Below are 5,527 nucleotides of genomic sequence, written 5' to 3' on the forward strand. Positions count from 1 at the left end.
GTGCTGTCCCGTCCCCAAAAGTGCAGCCAGGTGCAGAGTAACAGGTTGTTGAAGCAGGAGCAGCAGCGTCCTCTGCTGATTGCAAAGAGATGCCAAAAAGCTTACAGCACCTGGTATTCCCAGGCGGTCTCCCATCCAAGTACTAACCAGGCCGACCCTGCTTGGCTTCCGAGATCGGACGAGATCGGGCGTGTTCAGAGTGGTATGGCCGTAAGCGAGAGGGAGCGCGACAAATACCTCTTTAAACATGACGATCATGTCCTTCATGCACGAAGCTACGTGTTTATGTCTAGCGCAGGAGCCTTTCCTTTTCAGCGTTTGCTTGTTGCTTTGGCTCTCAACATGTCAACTTTGTAACATTTTAATACAAAAGTGTCTTTACATTGTGATCTGTGCTGTCCCGTCCCCAAAAGTGCAGCCAGGTGCAGAGTAACAGGTTGTTGAAGCAGGAGCAGCAGCGTCCTCTGCTGATTGCAAAGAGATGCCAAAAAGCTTACAGCACCTGGTATTCCCAGGCGGTCTCCCATCCAAGTACTAACCAGGCCCGACCCTGCTTGGCTTCCGAGATCGGACGAGATCGGGCGTGTTCAGAGTGGTATGGCCGTAAGCGAGAGGGAGCGCGACAAATACCCTCTTTAAACATGACGATCATGTCCTTCATGCACGAAGCTACGTGTTTATGTCTAGCGCAGGAGCCTTTCCTTTTCAGCGTTTGCTTGTTGCTTTGGCTCTCAACATGTCAACTTTGTAACATTTTAATACAAAAGTGTCTTTACATTGTGATCTGTGCTGTCCCGTCCCCAAAAGTGCAGCCAGGTGCAGAGTAACAGGTTGTTGAAGCAGGAGCAGCAGCGTCCTCTGCTGATTGCAAAGAGATGCCAAAAAGCTTACAGCACCTGGTATTCCCAGGCGGTCTCCATCCAAGTACTAACCAGGCCCGACCTGCTTGGCTTCCGAGATCGGACGAGATCGGGCGTGTTCAGAGTGGTATGGCCGTAAGCGAGAGGGAGCGCGACAAATACCCTCTTTAAACATGACGATCATGTCCTTCATGCACGAAGCTACGTGTTTATGTCTAGCGCAGGAGCCTTTCCTTTTCAGCGTTTGCTTGTTGCTTTGGCTCTCAACATGTCAACTTTGTAACATTTTAATACAAAAGTGTCTTTACATTGTGATCTGTGCTGTCCCGTCCCCAAAAGTGCAGCCAGGTGCAGAGTAACAGGTTGTTGAAGCAGGAGCAGCAGCGTCCTCTGCTGATTGCAAAGAGATGCCAAAAAGCTTACAGCACCTGGTATTCCCAGGCGGTCTCCCATCCAAGTACTAACCAGGCCCGACCCTGCTTGGCTTCCGAGATCGGACGAGATCGGGCGTGTTCAGAGTGGTATGGCCGTAAGCGAGAGGGAGCGCGACAAATACCCTCTTTAAACATGACGATCATGTCCTTCATGCACGAAGCTACGTGTTTATGTCTAGCGCAGGAGCCTTTCCTTTTCAGCGTTTGCTTGTTGCTTTGGCTCTCAACATGTCAACTTTGTAACATTTTAATACAAAAGTGTCTTTACATTGTGATCTGTGCTGTCCCGTCCCCAAAAGTGCAGCCAGGTGCAGAGTAACAGGTTGTTGAAGCAGGAGCAGCAGCGTCCTCTGCTGATTGCAAAGAGATGCGAAAAAGCTTACAGCACCTGGTATTCCCAGGCGGTCTCCATCCAAGTACTAACCAGGCCCGACCCTGCTTGGCTTCCGAGATCGGGCGCGTTCAGAGTGGTATGGCCGTAAGCGAGAGGGAGCGCGACAAATACCCTCTTTAAACATGACGATCATGTCCTTCATGCACGAAGCTACGTGTTTATGTCTAGCGCAGGAGCCTTTCCTTTTCAGCGTTTGCTTGTTGCTTTGGCTCTCAACATGTCAACTTTGTAACATTTTAATACAAAAGTGTCTTTACATTGTGATCTGTGCTGTCCCGTCCCCAAAAGTGCAGCCAGGTGCAGAGTAACAGGTTGTTGAAGCAGGAGCAGCAGCGTCCTCTGCTGATTGCAAAGAGATGCCAAAAAGCTTACAGCACCTGGTATTCCCAGGCGGTCTCCCATCCAAGTACTAACCAGGCCGACCCTGCTTGGCTTCCGAGATCGGACGAGATCGGGCGTGTTCAGAGTGGTATGGCCGTAAGCGAGAGGGAGCGCGACAAATACCCTCTTTAAACATGACGATCATGTCCTTCATGCACGAAGCTACGTGTTTATGTCTAGCGCAGGAGCCTTTCCTTTTCAGCGTTTGCTTGTTGCTTTGGCTCTCAACATGTCAACTTTGTAACATTTTAATACAAAAGTGTCTTTACATTGTGATCTGTGCTGTCCCGTCCCCAAAAGTGCAGCCAGGTGCAGAGTAACAGGTTGTTGAAGCAGGAGCAGCAGCGTCCTCTGCTGATTGCAAAGAGATGCCAAAAAGCTTACAGCACCTGGTATTCCCAGGCGGTCTCCCATCCAAGTACTAACCAGGCCCGACCCTGCTTGGCTTCCGAGATCGGACGAGATCGGGCGTGTTCAGAGTGGTATGGCCGTAAGCGAGAGGGAGCGCGACAAATACCCTCTTTAAACATGACGATCATGTCCTTCATGCACGAAGCTACGTGTTTATGTCTAGCGCAGGAGCCTTTCCTTTTCAGCGTTTGCTTGTTGCTTTGGCTCTCAACATGTCAACTTTGTAACATTTTAATACAAAAGTGTCTTTACATTGTGATCTGTGCTGTCCCCAAAAGTGCAGCCAGGTGCAGAGTAACAGGTTGTTGAAGCAGGAGCAGCAGCGTCCTCTGCTGATTGCAAAGAGATGCCAAAAAGCTTACAGCACCTGGTATTCCCAGGCGGTCTCCCATCCAAGTACTAACCAGGCCCGACCCTGCTTGGCTTCCGAGATCGGACGAGATCGGGCGTGTTCAGAGTGGTATGGCCGTAAGCGAGAGGGAGCGCGACAAATACCCTCTTTAAACATGACGATCATGTCCTTCATGCACGAAGCTACGTGTTTATGTCTAGCGCAGGAGCCTTTCCTTTTCAGCGTTTGCTTGTTGCTTTGGCTCTCAACATGTCAACTTTGTAACATTTTAATACAAAAGTGTCTTTACATTGTGATCTGTGCTGTCCCCAAAAGTGCAGCCAGGTGCAGAGTAACAGGTTGTTGAAGCAGGAGCAGCAGCGTCCTCTGCTGATTGCAAAGAGATGCCAAAAAGCTTACAGCACCTGGTATTCCCAGGCGGTCTCCCATCCAAGTACTAACCAGGCCCGACCCTGCTTGGCTTCCGAGATCGGACGAGATCGGGCGTGTTTTTTTTTTTTTTTATATTTTATTATCAAAAATATAGCACGATTCTTATTTTACATACATTTAAAGGGCAGACAAACATTAATAAACAAATTGACAAAACAAAAGACACACAGCCACAATAACACTGAGTGCAAAAAAAAAAAAAAAAAAAAGAAAAGTTATTGTTCTGTCTAATAAATCAAATATAATAAACCAACATAAAACAACCAGCGCGAAGCTATGATTCTACCTATTTAACAAAATAAACCAACATAAAACAACCAGCGCAAAGCTATGATTCTGCTTAGTAAACAAAATAAAACAAACATAAAACAACCAGCGCGAAGCTATGATTCTGCTTAGTAAACAAAATAAACCAACATAAAACAACCAGCGCGAAGCTATGATTCTGCTTTATCTATATGAAACAAACATAAAACAACCAGCGCGAAGCTATGATTCTGCTTAGTAAACACAAAATACACAAAGTACACACACATAAGACAAACAGTTCTGCTTACAAAAAAACCTTATATGTTAATAGTGATTGTATTGTTTTCTGTGAATCTGATCAAGCTGTTATGTCTGCTGAAATGTTTATCGAATATGACTGGGTCTGCTGTAAATACTGTTTTGAGATGTGTTGAAACTGTGTTTTTGAAGAAGTGTATGATATTTATGGTTTTCTTGTCGTAGAGTGCAATGTTCCTTCTTATCCATATGGCTTTCCTGGCTATTGTGAGGATTGTGTTTATGAGTGTTATGTTTTGTTTTGCATGTTTTTTTGTGAGCCCAAATGTCCAGTTCCATTTCCAGTCTACATTCCTGTGTGGTGTGTAATTACAGTGTGTTTTCAGTATTGTTTTGACTAAGTTTTGTAAAGGTATGGTGTGTGTACATGAAAAAAGTAAGTGATCTAAATCTTCTGGTTGGTTATTACAAACTGCACATGTCCGTGAATACTTATCTTTGTTGATCTGGTGTAGTCTGATTCCGGTGTATATTCTTCTGTGCCTTATGTTGTAGTCCATGCTTATTGTCTTGCTGTCCATTAGTGGTGTGTCCAAAAAAGTCCATATTGAAGAGATGTCCATGTCCGGGTATGATGTTTTCCAGTGTTTTTCTGCTGTGGGGGGCCTTTGAATATGTTGGATGAGCAACCGGTACCAGGTCCTTGTTTTTATTTCCTTTAAGTCATTTTCCTTGTCCTTTATTTTGTGCTGGAACTGGGGAAGGGCGGCTCCGTTTCCCCTCTCTTTTTGTTTTAAAAGGTCACGCCATGTAGGATCAAGGGCCTGTTCAAATTTCCCCTTTAGTTTTCTTACATTTTCTTTTCTATAATTAACCTTCTTTGTTTTCAGTTTCTCACACACTAAATTGACATTAAAAAACCCGCTCCCATCCACTACATCACCCACCCTGGTCAACCCAGCGGCTCTCATAGGGCCGCTGATTAGAACCCTTCCCCCACACATGAAAAAAGGACAGTCAAGGAGAGGTAACTGCAGCACATGCTCTTTATTACTGCACTTAGGCCAGAGGTGGGGCAGAATTTTGTCCCATGCCTCAAGTACCTCCTGGTAGAAGCCAGGTAGGCGGCTCCTGGCCATCCCGGGGAGGAGGGCGCACAGGTTGTACGCGTCTCTCTCCCCGTAATCGGCCAGGTAGCTCGCCATCCAGTCCTCCCAGGGGTACTGCCGTTCCAAGTCAAGAAAATTCCTAATAATTTTGACCCTGAGTGCGTCTTTTTTTGCACTGATGTCAATTAGTCCTAGACCCCCCTCCCTTTTATTAGAAATTAGCACACTGTGAGCAATCGAATTTCCCTTTCCTCTCCATAGGAAGGAGGAGATTGCTGCTTTCAGTGAATTTAGGGCCCATTGCGGCAGCTCACAGGTTCCCAAAATGTGATTGATTTTTGACAGTATCAGAGCATTAACTACAATTACCTTTCCTTTCAATGTCAAACCCCTACTCTTCCATAAATTTAAAATATTCTGTATTTTCCCTAAAACTTCCCTCCACCCTCTGTCCCTATCCTCACCCTCGTGCCCCCCTATATACACTCCCAGTATCTTCCTGCACCCATTGTTCACACAAAAACCCCATTTATTTACAATGTTTTGATCCTGTCCTAATGTTCCTAACTCTGATTTGTGAATGTTGATTTTGGCTCCTGATGCTGCACTGTATGTTTTGAAGTGATCTAAAATTCTGTCTATACATT

At 45.8% G+C, this 5,527-nt stretch overlaps 7 non-coding genes and 1 pseudogene across 7 annotated transcripts; all 8 read right to left on the reverse strand.

Moving 5' to 3' along the window:
• Positions 1–98: 98 nt before the first annotated feature.
• LOC130168619 (5S ribosomal RNA) lies at positions 99–216 on the reverse strand. Its single transcript, XR_008827635.1, has one exon. It is a non-coding gene; the product is annotated as a 5S ribosomal RNA (ribosomal RNA).
• Positions 217–490: 274 nt separating this feature from the next.
• On the reverse strand, positions 491–609 carry LOC130168460 (5S ribosomal RNA). Its single transcript, XR_008827483.1, has one exon. It is a non-coding gene; the product is annotated as a 5S ribosomal RNA (ribosomal RNA).
• Positions 610–884: 275 nt separating this feature from the next.
• LOC130168649 (5S ribosomal RNA) lies at positions 885–1,001 on the reverse strand. The gene has a single exon (XR_008827660.1). It is a non-coding gene; the product is annotated as a 5S ribosomal RNA (ribosomal RNA).
• A 275-nt stretch (positions 1,002–1,276) lies between these two features.
• LOC130168462 (5S ribosomal RNA) lies at positions 1,277–1,395 on the reverse strand. The gene has a single exon (XR_008827484.1). It is a non-coding gene; the product is annotated as a 5S ribosomal RNA (ribosomal RNA).
• Positions 1,396–1,670: 275 nt separating this feature from the next.
• LOC130168697 (5S ribosomal RNA) lies at positions 1,671–1,778 on the reverse strand (annotated as a pseudogene).
• A 275-nt stretch (positions 1,779–2,053) lies between these two features.
• On the reverse strand, positions 2,054–2,171 carry LOC130168620 (5S ribosomal RNA). Its single transcript, XR_008827636.1, has one exon. It is a non-coding gene; the product is annotated as a 5S ribosomal RNA (ribosomal RNA).
• A 275-nt stretch (positions 2,172–2,446) lies between these two features.
• On the reverse strand, positions 2,447–2,565 carry LOC130168463 (5S ribosomal RNA). The gene has a single exon (XR_008827485.1). It is a non-coding gene; the product is annotated as a 5S ribosomal RNA (ribosomal RNA).
• Positions 2,566–2,835: 270 nt separating this feature from the next.
• LOC130168464 (5S ribosomal RNA) lies at positions 2,836–2,954 on the reverse strand. Its single transcript, XR_008827486.1, has one exon. It is a non-coding gene; the product is annotated as a 5S ribosomal RNA (ribosomal RNA).
• Between the last annotated feature and the right edge of the window lie 2,573 nt (positions 2,955–5,527).

The sequence above is a fragment of the Seriola aureovittata genome, chromosome 4 (genome assembly GCF_021018895.1).
Source record: "Seriola aureovittata isolate HTS-2021-v1 ecotype China chromosome 4, ASM2101889v1, whole genome shotgun sequence".
NCBI lineage: Eukaryota > Metazoa > Chordata > Actinopteri > Carangiformes > Carangidae > Seriola > Seriola aureovittata.